The sequence below is a fragment of the Copadichromis virginalis genome, unplaced genomic scaffold (assembly GCF_057382275.1).
Source record: "Copadichromis virginalis isolate Kocher_CV1m ecotype Utaka unplaced genomic scaffold, C_Virginalis_male_GT1.1 unmapped_scaffold_1, whole genome shotgun sequence".
NCBI lineage: Eukaryota > Metazoa > Chordata > Actinopteri > Cichliformes > Cichlidae > Copadichromis > Copadichromis virginalis.
The window spans coordinates 557,448-572,039 of NW_028188589.1; the positions used below are offsets into that span (position 1 = coordinate 557,448).

The window sequence follows — 14,592 nt, forward strand, 5'->3', positions numbered from 1 at the left end:
TTCACCTAAATTAGCATTAGCTAATAATGGCTACGTACTTAGCATTACCTACTAATATTGATATAAAGCAAGAAAATATGGTATTAGCATTAGCTTCTAATGCTTTCTCATCTAAAATTAGAATTAGCCACTAATGGCATCCTATTTAGCATTAACTCTTCACATCGCAAGGGAAAAATTAGAATTCAATAAAAAAAAAAAAGTGTTCACATTAGCTACTTGTATTGTTAAAAAGTAAGAAAAAACATTGTTAGCATAAGGGGATAATGCTAATTCACCTCAAATTAGTATTAGCTAATAACGGCAACCTACATAGCATTAGCTGGTCACATTGTTATAAAGCAAGAAAATATGGTATTAGCATTATCTGCCAATTCCTATTCACCTAAAATTAGCATTACCTGCTAATGGCAGTCTACTTAGCATTAACTCCTCACTAATGTGATGCTAATTCACATTAAATTAGCTTTAGCATTAGCTGCTAGCATCAGCCTACCTAGCACTAGCTGCTCACATTGTTAAAAGGGAAGAGAATACGATATTAGCATTAGCTGGTAATATTTATTCACCCCTAATTAGAATTAGCCACTAATGGCAGCATACTTAGCGTTAACTCCTCACATCGTTGTAATGCAAATGAGGCTAACTTGCATTAAATTAGACTGCTGTTATTAGCTAATGCTATTTAGCAGTAGCTGCTCACATTGTTATAAAGCAAAGGAAAACGATATGAGCATTAGGTTCTAATGCGTATTTGCCTTAAATTAGACGTAGGTGCTAATGGCAGCCTACTTAGCATTAGCAGCTCAGATGTTATAATGCTAGGAAAAAGAGTGTTAGCATTAGCCGTTCACATTGTTATAAAGTTAAGGGAAATAGTGTTAGCATTAGCTACTCACATTTTTAAAAAAAGTAAGTGTTAGCATTAGTGCATAATGCTAATTCATGTCAAATTAGCATTAGTTAATAACGGCAGCCTATTTAGCATTAGCAGATAATGTTGACCTTGGCCCACTGGAAAAGTTCAGAACTAAAGATTTAGGAGTGTTTCTCGATAGCTCTTTCTCGTTTGAGAAACAAATGAATTCTGTTATTACAACCAGCTGTAAGGTTTATATTGTTGATTGTCATTTATGCTTAGAAATATTTACTCATATATGCTTAGAGTTGTATAATCGATTGCATGATGATAGAGGTTTGATCCTGAGTAGTCTGTAAAGACTCTGTGTGCCTTCCAGAGTGCTCTGGCATGCACACACCACTTGGGGCCATGAGAGAGGTCGTACCCTCTCTTACTGATTTATGGTGTAGGACAGGGGTCTCAAACTCAATTTAGCTGGGGGCCGCTGCAGGCAGAGTCTGGGTGAGGCTGGGCCGCATTAGGTTTTCCACAAGAAAGGCATGGTTAAAAAAATTCCAATCCTCTCAAATCTCTTTATTTTTATTTTTTAACACAAAATATGAAAAATAAATAAACAAATTAAGAATTAATAAGAAAATAAATCAATCTGTAATACATAAATAAAATAATAATAAGATATTTTTAGTCAGTGAACTTGTGTTTTTCTTTCAGTCTTCTATATCTGCTGTATTTAGATTGAAATGTCTGTATTAACAGTTCTATAACCTTCTTCTGAACATGAATGGAACACTGGAGAAAATGAACTGTTCTTCTGAACATGGCTTCTCTTGCCTACTCCTTGCTGCTAGAGACCTGGCAGCGTTTCCTCTCGCATAGCCGAGCCAGATTTGGCCTGAGGGAGGAAGCAGTTGCGACCCTCAGTATGTCTTGAAGATGATCATCCGTAAGTCTGGACCTGTACTTGGACTTATTGAAGTTCAAAGTGGAGAAGAGCTTTTGGCACAAGTATGTGCTACCAAAAAGGCACATGGTCCGCTTGAACATTCGGGAAAGCCGAGGGAAACTAGGGCTCAATTCTCTCAAAAATTGTCCAAGCTTGTCTGCTTTTCCACTCACCTCCCTGAACTTTGCTTTGAGTTCAGAGTTGCACTGCAGCTCAATGAGCTCCATTTGAAGCACAGAAGGGGCATCTTGCACATCAAAGGAGAAGGGGTCCGCAAAAATGTGAAAGGTGGCTCTGTGTGTCTTGAAGTCAGCAAATCTGTGATCAAATTCCTCCTGTAGCCTCAAAATGACATCAACATACTCGTCAGCACTGAATGGTGTGCCTGCATCCACGAGTGCCTTGCATGCTGGGAAATGGCAAAGGTTTGTCTGAGAGAGCTGAGCTTTCCAGAGCGCCAGTTTTGTGGAGAATGCTCTCACGTTGTCATAGGCAGCACTGACAAGTTGCCCCTGGCCTTGTAACGTCTTGTTCAGTACATTAAGCTCATGTGTCATATCAACAAGAAAAGCTGAGTCCATGAGCCATTTGGGATCAGTTAGCACAGGAACACTAACTCCATCCTTCTCCATGAAGGCTTCACTTCTGCTCTCAACTCAAAAAGTCTCTTTAATACATTTCCCCTGCTGAGCCAACGTACCTCAGTGAAGTCGAGCACATCCCCATATTCTGACTCCATTTCCTCTAAAAAAGCACAGAACCTTCGGTGCTTTAAGCCCCTGGATCTGATTTGGTTGATGCATTTCACAACAATAGACATCACATTGTCAGACTTCAGGCATTTGCTGCAAAGGACCTGCTGATGGATGATGCAGTGCAGAGCAATGGCCTCCTCCACGCCTTCCTCTTCCAGTTTGTTTTGTGCCACCAGTCCATGTTTCCTCCCTGTCATTGATGGCGCTCCATCTGTTGTTATTCCAACAAACCTCTTCCATGGCAAACCAACATTCTCAATGGCATCACACAGCTTGTAAATATCTGCTGAGCGGTGGTCTGGCCATGCATTGGAATTACTGTGAGCAGCTCCTCCATCACTTCAAAACTGTCATCAACACCACGGACATACATTGGGAGCTGGGCAGTGTCGGTGATGTCTGTGGTCTCATCAAGAGCGACTGAGTATACACTGAAACATTTGGCTTTCTCACACAGTTGGTCATAAATGTCACTTGACAGGTCAGAAATGCGATCTGCTGCGGTGTTGGCAGAAAGGCTGATGTTGCTAAACTGACCTTTCTTTCCCGGACAGACTATATTTGCAGCCTGCAATATGCACTTTTAGACAAATGCACCTTCTGTGAATGGCTTCCCTGCTTTAGCAATCATCTCACTAACCACGTGGCTCCGACTGCTGCATTATTCTCTTTGGTTGCTTTCTTGGAGAAATCTTGCTGCCTCAGTAGATCTGTTTTAAGACTGGCAACCCGGTTCGCTCTCTCGTCTCCCTGGTATTTTGCATCCAGCTCAGCATGTCTAGTTGTGTAATGACGTTTCAAATTGTATTCCTTGTGCAGCGCAACTTTCTCTGTGCAAATAAGACAGGTCGGGGTGCCCCTGTGCTCAACAAAGAAATATTGCATTTCCCACTTTTCCTGAAATTGTCGGTGCTCATCACCAACCTTTCTCTTCACCGCAGGCTTTGAAAAAGACATGTTTGGGGCTATGTGACATTTATAATTCTACTTGGTGTCACTGTCGCATTGAAGTTTCAATCAAGCGTTTAGCCGACGGACAGGGAACGTCTCAACGCGTAGAGAACGTCATTTCTGCTTCTTTTTCTTGCAACCGTAGCACGGCGATCGGCAGATAAAAAGCCGGTAGCAGTCTCCTTTGTTTTTACGCTCGATGTTCATGTCTTTCATGACGACACGAACACCGTGGCGTTTGCAGATGGTAGAAAGTGCAGGGATAGCGAGCGCAAAAAAGGCGACTGCTCACGGCGCCGGGCTGTTGTTACAGGAGAAAGAAGCGGAAATGACACCGTGACATATAACAAATAACATCAGCTGTTTCTGATGTTAGTTGTTTTGACTGCTTTTACATTATATTGAAATATATGTAATGTTCATGTTTGCTGCAATGCAAACGCAGTGATGCAAATAAAAACATGGAGCCACAAATTACGGTGCGACCCTATAATTAGTCCGGGTTACCGGGGACTGTTGTTGCCGATGAACAGGTGTCGCTATGTGACTGCAGACTAAATTGGGCTGCATTGAGTTCATGACTTTTCTTTTATCCCGCCGCCTACGCATCACTGTGAGAGTTAATATGAGATCTCTCTCTGTGGAAAAATAACTTTAAATCCCACTGACGTGTGTATAAATCTATATACGTATAATGTCCCGCTGGGCAGCAACTTAAAAAAACAACTTTTTTTGAAGTGTTGTGAACGCAGCGCGCTGGGGCGAATGTCGGCGTTTGCCCAATAGAAAGGAGGAAGCCAGCCAGGCACAGGAAAGAAAGAAACACTCCAGGGCAACGCTGCTGGAACTTTGACTCATTGAGAAATGTTTCCCTGCTTGCATCAAGCCCGGCTGGTGTCCCCTGAGATCCATATCCCACCCTGATTGGTGGGTTAATTCAGCTCCGCCCACAACACTGTAAAGTGTCATACATTATCAAACTAACATTACATTTTCATATTAAGGTGGGGCCAAAAACTATCGTCCTGCGGGCCGCAATTGGCCCACCGGCCGCGAGTTTGAGACCCCTGGTGTAGGAGGACACCTACTCTGTGTCTGGTTAAGTATAAGAGCCCTTTGTTAGGGGGACCGCTGGACTCTTAGCACCAGCTTTGGGGTCACAGGGTCACATCTGGAACACACACACACACACACACACACACACACACAGACACACACACACGCACACACACACACACACACACTATGCACAGACTGGTACTCTTTGTTCATACCTGTGTAAGACGTCATAATGAACTTGTGCATATTCATGTAAGCTCAATAAAGAGCAGTGTTACGAGGGAGCAGACGAGAGCGACTGAGGTCAAGTGAAGGAACGGCGCTGTCACAGTTCTCTCCCTCATCAATTGTCTGGTTCCAGCGGTGGGTCTGTGCTAGACGACCCATCACCAGCTTTTTCCACTGGTTACCAGTACGTGGTAGAATCCACTTCCAGATCTGGTTGTCTTTAAATCTGTGAATGGATTGGCTCCATCTTATCTCTCTTTAACAAAAGAATCCAAGTGGAGCCCTCAGGTCTGCAGATAAGCAGCTTCTGACCAGAACTAGACGTAAAAACAGAGGTGAGCTTTATCGATGGCTGCAGCCAAACTCTGGAACAGTCGCCCTTCACATCAGGTCGTCACCAACACTGGACATTTTTAAAAGCCGGTTGGAAACACATTTGTACTCTGTAGCTTTCAATCCTGACCAGTCTTTATAGTCATTACTGTGTATGTTTCCTATTTTCTCTCTACTCTGTGCAGCACTTTGGCTCAAGCTGTTTTTAAATGTGCTGATAAATAAATGTAGATTTCTTTGAATAAAACAGTGGAGCCGAGCTTTGAGCTCAGTGTGTAACAGTGTGTGTGTGAGAGCCATGTAATGTCCATGTGTGCATGCTGACTGTGCTGCTCTGACCCCCCTCCTCCTTTCAGGGTGGAGCCTGCTGGAGTCCGATGGTTGAGACCAGGTCTGAGGAAGTGTAAGTGTGTTTTTAATGGGATTCATGAAAACAAAGCAGCACACATTCAACCATCTTCATCATGTCAGGAGTCATCATCAAAGTGTCAATCAATGAACAGATGATGGATCAATAACTGCAGCTGGATTGTGTTTGTTCTCTCCATCAGATTCCTGTCAACTCACAATCGACACAAACACAGTGAACACAAAGCTCCAACTGTCTGACAACAACAGGAAGGTGACACGTGTGGAGGAGGTTCAGTCATATCCTGATCATCCAGACAGATTTGATGTTCGTCAGCTGCTGTGTAGAAATGGTCTGACTGGTCGCTGTTACTGGGAGGTCGAGTGGAGAGGAAGAGTTTTTATATCAGTGAGTTACAGAAGCATCAGAAGGAAAGGAGGCAGTGATGACTGTGTGTTTGGACTCAATGATCAGTCCTGGAGTCTGATCTGCTCTGATGATGGTCCTGATTCTGTCTGGCACAATAACAGAGTAACATCCATCTCCTCCTCCTCCTCCTCCTCCTCTGTCTCTAACAGAGCAGCAGTGTATGTGGACTGTCCTGCTGGCACTCTGTCCTTCTACAGAGTCTCCTCTGACACTCTGATCCACCTCCACACCTTCAACACCACATTCACTCAAACTCTTTATCCTGGGTTTAGGTTTCTCTGGTCTCCTGGTTCCTCAGTGTCCCTGTGCTGAGTGGAGTGTAAAGAGTGTCTCCTGTTACAGAAACACTCTGACTGTTGAACAGATAGTTCAGTCTGTACATGTCTGTCTCTTTCACTCACAAACACGTTTTCAGATTCATGGATTCAATCAGTTGATGTTTGAAACTCTTCTAAATGATTCCTTGTAAACTTCTTCCTCTTCAGTCACAAACAAACAGGAAGTGATGTCACATGTGTTCCTGTCCACACAGCAGAATGAGTCTATTGCTGACAGTGATGTACAAACAGAGTGAGCATTTCTGAGGCCCAAAATAAACTGAGTAGTTCACTGAATGAACAATGGACTGTGAGCTCAGTTCCTTCATCATTAGTATGGATTATATATGTATATGTATTATATTAGTATCATATATATCAGGTGCTGCTGCTTTCAGTCATTGTGCAAATGTGCTGTTTGTAAGCTTGTAAAGCTGCAGTCAGCTGAGACTGAAGAAGTCACCTGATCAGTGAGCAAACGTTTCTGAAAACGTCCAGATGAACAGAATCAACCTTTTGGGATCAGCCAGCAATGCAGCATCATTGTTGTTCAGCTTCAGAGGTTTGCAGGAATGAACTGATGACCAGAAACAGCTGCAAAGTCCAAGAAAATACCAGCTGGAGTTCAGCTGCATTTGAAGAAGTCAAAGAAAAGTAAGGATGGCAAAGGGCGACGTTTTCTTCCAAAGAGCTGCAAACATGGTCGACGCCTCATTAGAAGAATCATCTGGACATTTGTGAGGAACTCTAACCAAGAAAGCAACGTCACACAGATCCAACAGACAGTTTCCATGACTGCAAGTGTTGAGTGGAAAAATGCTACATTGCATTATTGCATCCTCTCACCACAGGAGGCGCTGTTGGCACCACTGATTGCTGATCAGCTGTTCTCTGATGATCTGATTGATACTGTGAATAACGGGACTCACTGAACTCTGTGACACAGTGAAGATTACAGAGTTTAACTTCAACATCTGACTGACGTCACACAGACAGAAGGATGAACCAGTGAGGCACAGAACACAGTTACTGGAGATACTGGATCAGCTCCATGTGAACCTCTGATGGAGAAGCTGCTGAGCCAGAGAAACATCAGGACATGACAGCAGCTGCACTTATCTAACAACATGTAGCAGAGCTGATCTATGTTAGAGGATCTATCACAGCAGCTGAAGCCAAAGTCCAACACTGGATACCAGCTGAGCCTGTGCTGAGTGTAGTGTTACAGGAAAAGGGCAGAAACACTGGTAGCTCCCAGTGATGCTGACTGGGGCACAGAGCTGAATGATGCAGCATCAGGACACTGTTTCAGTCTGACTGACAGAGAAACCTGTAGCTGTATCTACATGTGAGGCAGAGGCCACACAAGCAGCTTTCTATGTTTCACAGTGACTGAGATCTTCAGTGGGGGTGGACATGCTCCTGTACAGACCTCCGAGGAGAACCAAGGTGCAGTCAAAGAGTCCAGTCTGTCCTCACAGATGTGAACATGTGCTTTCATCAGGTCTGCTGTCAGCTAGCAGGCTCACATCAGAATCACTGTTCCTGAAAAACACAGTCTGTGTCACATCATCAGTCAGCTGATGGTCCCAGATCTGAATGGTTTCTGTCTCTACTGAGGAAGTCAGAGAATATCACTGAGGTGTGGATCAGGTCTGAGTGAGCTGTGGAGGGACAGCTTTAAACAGTCCACAGGTCTCACGTCCTGCTCAGTCTGGTAGCAGATACCTCGTATTGTTCCAGATGTGCTGACATCAGCAGCAGCACAGCTGTGTGATACCATGAATCTCAGTTATTGATCCAACACACAGTAAATACAAAGATCAGGATTTCTGAGAGTAATCATTATGAGTCTGAACACATGATCACTGAATGTTAGTCTCCACAATAATAAGCTAACACAAGCAAACACAGCTTTCAGCTCTTATTTTGAAACTGGCTTATTTAGAGAGCTGTGATGTGAGCGTGCCTGGCTCTGAGGCACTTGGGTCAGCCTCTGTTGTTTAGAAGTGTTACAGACTGTGAATGACACAGACCTGTCAGTTTCCATGTTTGTCTGTAACACAGCTCAGGGCTCCATGCTGAACGCATCCATCCAGTGTTATTGATCCAGGACTGATACCAGCATTGGGATCAATACTACAACACACAATCACATGTGTCCACGTGATGTGTTTGACCAGCTTTATTCATTAATGATCAATCAGCTTATTTACTGCATCTGAGTCCAGCTTCATTTAAATGATCCAACCATGAAAATGACATCAGTCCTACAGAAGCACTTCATGCTAACAGGAAGTCATTGATTAAGGTGGAATAACACAGAGACACAACCACTCACAGCTAACCTGACCCCACTAACTGCATGTGTTTGGACTGTGGGAGGAAGCCGGAGTACCGGAGAGGACGCACACAAACACGGGAGAACATGAAGCTCTGAAACAAAGATGGTGGATTTGACCTCAGGACCAGGCGGGGTTACGGGGGCCATGACCCCCCAATAATAGATCCAGCTACACTGAAACTGTCAATTTCATTTACTTTTCCTGTTTTAAAGCTATCAGGCTGCTTTGTGGCTCACGCAATACTAAACTAAGATACTTTCAGTGTGAATCATTTGCAGGAACACAGGCAGGATTTAAAGTGCAGAACTTTACAGTCTCTGTCTCAAAGTTGGTCTGAACATGCTAACAGCTCTTTGTTTTTTTCAGTTTTCACTGGTTTGATGTAATGAAAGAAATTTTAAAGAAGCAGACGATTGTTGTTATTTTAGTTCTATAGTTTCATAAATCGTGGTGTGGATCTAAGTCAACATTCAGAATAAATAAGATAATACAGCACTTTGATGGTTGCCTTTGTATTTTCCCAGCAGTGCTCAGGTTGGTTCTCGGCTACATTTACATACAGATGTTAATGTGTTCAGCAGCTGGACTCATCTGAGGAAGGAACATTGGAAAGGTGCTCAGTGCACAACTGCATCACTAATTTTATGTAAGACCCTGTGTTTTATTGTATTTATATATTTGTAACATTTGACTCAAACACTTTTGGGAAGGATGAAAATGTTTTCAGGAGGAAGTTTTTCCTTCTGTCCGACTGCAGTACACACAACACTGCGTCTCCCCCCATTATCACAGTTCCTCAGGCTGGTGATGAGCGCCCCCTGGTGTCAGTGTTGATGACGTCATGCACAGTGAAACATAAACAGTGTCTGTTAATAAAAAATCATGTGTCCATTTTCATGTTTGCATCATGTTTCTGTAAAATCATCAGCTGTTTCTGAACCTTCTTCATTGTTTGACTCATTCCAACAGCTGTGAGCTGTGATGGAGTCAGAGCAGCTTCATCACTGATGTTCAGGTGAAGCTGAACTTAATAAACTGTAGAAATGATCAGGATTCAGGCTGGATGTGTAAAACACTTCTGTGTGAGGTCGCAGTGCTTCATATGTGTGTGTGGGCTGAAGCACACACGTGTGAGTCCTCAGAGGTTTCACACACATCACTGCACACACTTATAATCCTAGTTTAAGCTTGTGGATCATATCGGACACATCAGCAGCTCTTTGGAGACAAAGATTTGAGATTTAAGATGAGTCATAGTCTTTCTATCCATGGTAGCTTCCACTGCTGAGGCTCGGGAAACATGAAGAGGATAATTAAGAGCAAGCATCAGCTCTGTCTCATCTAACTACACAGTATTATGATCATGCACTTATGTCTCAAACTAAGACACAATGAGACAAAATGAGTTCTGTGAGTCTTTAGATTATCAGTAATTCTGGTGACAGTTTGACGCTCAGTGGAGCCATTTTTGGTTTGTGATGAGTGTTTTGTGAGCTTCTGTTTTGTGAATCGCTCTTTGTAATTTAGAAGATGGTGCAGAAATGTGCGCGCCCTTATCTGAGAGGACACGGAGAGAGTGTCGCAGACTCGAGGTGAGGAGATAAACCTCGGAGCTGGATGGCCTGCACGTTACCCATGTGCATCTTTTCAGTGACATCAAGTGAACCCATAATAAGCATTTCTATGTCTTAGACATCATGTCCATTTCTAATGAGAGATTATTTTTAAATGAGGGAAACCTGGTCTAACAACACGCTTCCAACAGAGCTAAAGGTTCACCACAGTGAGACGGTGGGACTCTGATAAGAACTGAAACACTGTGTATGAACAGCTGAGACAAAACTATATATAAACACTCATTTATTCCAGTTTAGTTTACAATGATTTCAAAGTGGAACGATTCATGTTCATGAGCTGTTACAAACACAACTATTGATTTGTCTATATATGGTCGGACTACAAGGCTTGTGTTGAGGCTCTTGGAATAATGTGTGAATTACAGCAAGAAATGATGGTTTTCCATTTTACCAAAGTGGAATAAAATCACCACAGCAAAGAAATCATGTTATTGTCTGCAGCTAAAATATATGGTGAACATGGTTTTATAATAATGTGCAAACACAACCTCACTCTGCTCTATACGAGGAGCCAACCACAGCTGTCCGGGTCTTCATCCACCACCTCCACCATCTTTGCTCATCATCATTCACTTAATTGCTGATTGGTTTAAATCAAACTCCATTACAGGTTCAACTCCATTATATAACAGCATGTTGACTTTGGATCTGGTGTGCAGTGCCACCTTAAAAGATGAGGAAACTAAGAGATTACAAAAAAAGAAGTGGAGGAGTTAAAGAGCTGCAGCAGATTAACAGTTTCTGACAGTCATGTGTTAGAAATAGGACGATTAGATGAGCTGAGGGATCCATCTACTGCTCAGTGAAGCCTCATCAGAAACAGTCTCAGTGGAAGGATGGCTCTATTGTTAAGGAAGGACACAGGCAGAAAGACTGGCGTCTGTCACACAGGAACTGGACTGAAAATCAGCTGCACATATTCATCAGTACGTGCAAACATATTATAGGTGTGGAATTCAGGACAGTACCATCAGAAGTTGATCCACTGTGCAAATGTCTGATTGGCAGTGGCTTCATTTTTCACTATGAACAAACTGCTAATGCAGCATCACAGGACGTCAGCCATGGATTGGCCTCCCCAGACCTCAACATTACTGAAACATCTTAACAGAGGATGGAAACAAAGGGAACCAACATCCAAGAAAAGAGCTGCTGCTGAAAACTTCTTCACAGAAAACACAAACAAGCTTGACTAAGAGACTCCAGGCTGTGCTGAATTATAAAGGTGGACTGACCTCCAGGGTCCTTAGTATCATATAAGCTCAGTTTGTGTCTTATATACTTTCCATTTATATAACACAATATATAGAAAGGAGGGTGGTTTAAGATGTGTGTAGAGTTTTATTCATTATCTTTAGACAAACAAAGAAAGCACCATCCATTCGTCTCCAGTCTGTATGAAAAACAGGGGAAAGGTCAAATCAAACCTTTGAAATTCCTTTCACAATAAATCCATAAATAAACAAAATAAAACATAGAAAAGTGTTTAAACCCACTTTTCCATAAAGCTGTCAATAGGAAATGTTCCAGTAAACATGTCTGTGTTTCTGCTGTTTTCCTTTCATGCGTCCACAGCTGACAGGTAACCCTATTGGAGTCGCCATAGTGACGGGTGGCGTCTCAGCTTCAGCGTGTTGATGGGCACAGCCATGGTTACCACAGCTGGAGTTGGTGTACGGCGAGCTGTGAGAGGACAGAGATGGAGAACGCACATTTAACTCTTTAACAGGAGATACGTTACGACTAACAGACGACTGCTGTCTACATGATGTCTTTGCAGCCCTTATGCTACATGTTACACAACTTTTCTTCATGCCAACAAGACTGAGGTGCCACATAGTCGACACATACAGCTGATTATGATGCATGTTTTACTATTGCTATGTTCACATCATCTGCTTGGCTTTATTACTGAGAGCCTGGAGATCCTCTGACGTGTGCATGGCTGATGTGAAGTATGATTAGTCCTACATGACATCAACAGCAGAGGCAATGAAAGCTTTGTTGTTAACAGGTTGTAGGTAAAGTCAAATGTCTACTTCTACACTTGTGTTGGGTAAAGTTCTTCTCCCTGCAGCAGATTTATATCTGTGCTTTCACAGGGCGTGATGTGGAGCTCAGCGCTGAGGTGCAGGTCTCCTTGGAGACGGCATCCTGGCTGAAATATTATCATGCTTCCAAAACATTTCAGCTTTTATTTTGAAAGAAACAAGACTTGAAAACGAATCCCCTTCTTCCTCTTTGTCTTTGTTCTTCAGAGGAGTGTCACCTGGACAAACTCAGGGCTGTTCTAGAGCCTTTGTTATTATTTGACTCCATAGAAATAAAACTGAATGGAATCAAACAAAAACTCCCAAACAGCTAAAACACTTTGCTTTATTCTCTTTTTTAACAAATACGTTGAAGTCCATCCATAACAACACAGCTGAGATCTCCTTTGTAATCAAGTGTTTCCATCCTTTGTACAGATCTGCATACAAAACAATCATTTACGTCCCACAGAAGTCTAGTTACACGTAACTCTACAAGAACTGGTGAATGACAGAAACATGAGACACATGATCACAGGTGATAACAAAAAGAGAAAGAATTCATGTGTTAGTGATGTTTTTCAGCCCTGATGGCTCATGTTGGAGAAACAAGCTGAGGTACGTGGAAAGTTCACACACACAAGTGGGCGTGAGCGCACACACAGAGAGAAACACAACTGAAGCATCTGTTTGCTGTTTCTGCTTTCATCATCTCTGCTGCTGTGTCAGGCTGGGGTCTCTCAGTGACGTGGTTGAGGTGAAGTATGACGAGTATCCCTGATTCAGTCCATGGAGACAAAGGGCAAAGAAAGCTGTTGTTAACAAACTCTATGGTGATGTGGCATTTAGCTCTGACTCTACGCTCTGCTGAATCCTTTGAACCTGCTGATCAGTAAAGCTCTACGTGCTGCAGCAGATTGAGCTCATCTGTGTTCACAGGTGTGGACCTCAGCGCTGAGGTGCAGGAGACTTTCATTCAGTTCTCCCTGCAAACAGCATCCAGCCTGGAAATACTGTCATCTTTCCCACAAATGGTGCTCTTATCTCAGAGAAGAAGTCTGATGTAAATAACTGCAATCAACATAACTGCAATCAATAATTTTTTCTATTCAAATTCTGGGCCTTGTTTAGGTCTTCCAGCCATGGCCCAACATTTATAAGCTATGCGAGCTTCATCATGGTACATGGATACATGTTCTTTCCAGCCAGGTCTGATGTTAGGTTTCTTATGCTTATATTGTTTATCAAGCAGTGTACCACTTTCATGCAGAGCAGTCACTATATCATCATACATGGAGCAGAGTAAATGTTTATGCACAGCATTCTTACAGTTGACATCCTTGCACAAAATAGCTTCTTTGGGCAAAGAAATGTTGTTCAGATGTATATCGGTATTACTATGATAAGCTAAGAAATCATCTTCACTACAAGCTGACCAGTCTAATTTTACACTGGTAGCAATATTGTTTCCAGTTGTTGCTGGCATTTGTTCCACATTCACAGTAAAACCAAAAGGTATATGATCTGACACAGTTACCGCATACCTAATAGTCATGTTTGCTAAAGCTGCATGTCCATCAGCTGTACAGATACAGTGGTCCAGCCATGATGTACTATGCCAGGCTTCACTTATGTATGTATAGCTGTCTGCAGGCAGTAACACTTTGGTAGACAAGATAAGATTATTAACTTGACAGAAGTGAGTTAAGTGGTCAGCAAACTGAGAACTGCTGTCTGTGAGATCAGCATTAAAATCACCCAAAACATATATGCTGTAAGTATCGTTGTCTTGAATAAATGCATTAATAAAAGCCAGCCTACTGAGGTATTCTTGCTCATTTTGACAAGATTCATAGGGAGTATAAATATTAAGAATGATAAAACTACTATTGTTCTGTGTATATTGTATACCAATACACCAGTCTACATCCAGTCTAATGGGCTTTATCACAGGGTCTATTTTTTTGTCCCAAAGCACAGCAACCCCTCCAGGTATTCTGCCTCTGACTATAGCTGTGCTGAGATCAGTTGTTGATTCCCCCACTCCCAAAAAACTTGCATTTAGACAGTTAAGTTTTCCCAGGTCCTGTTTGGACAACCATGTCTCCTGCAAGCATAAAATGTCACATTCTGCAAGGAGACTGTCCACAACAATCCGTCGAGCTTTGTCCCCTGCACTCTGTCCCAAACGTAGACCACGACAGTTGTAAGATAATATCCTAATAGACATCTTCATGTTGATACGTTGGTACCAGAAGGCGCAGTTATCTCCCCTGCTGGATCCACTGAGCTTGGCACCACCGTACCGGGCTTACGAGGTTCATAAAAACGCCGGACCAGAGCCCCTTCAGGCC

At 42.7% G+C, this 14,592-nt stretch overlaps 1 protein-coding gene and 1 long non-coding RNA gene across 2 annotated transcripts in view; one reads left to right on the forward strand and one right to left on the reverse strand.

Annotated features, from left to right (window-relative positions):
- Positions 1-14,592, forward strand: part of LOC146679443 (protein NLRC3-like) — a 98,739-nt gene that overhangs the window by 19,458 nt on the left and 64,689 nt on the right. The gene's annotated exons all lie outside the window — the stretch shown is intronic.
- Positions 11,426-12,112, reverse strand: LOC146679444 (uncharacterized). Its single transcript, XR_014918530.1, has 2 exons — positions 11,705-12,112; positions 11,426-11,601 (listed from the first exon to the last, which is right to left on the reverse strand). It is a non-coding gene; the product is annotated as an uncharacterized LOC146679444 (long non-coding RNA).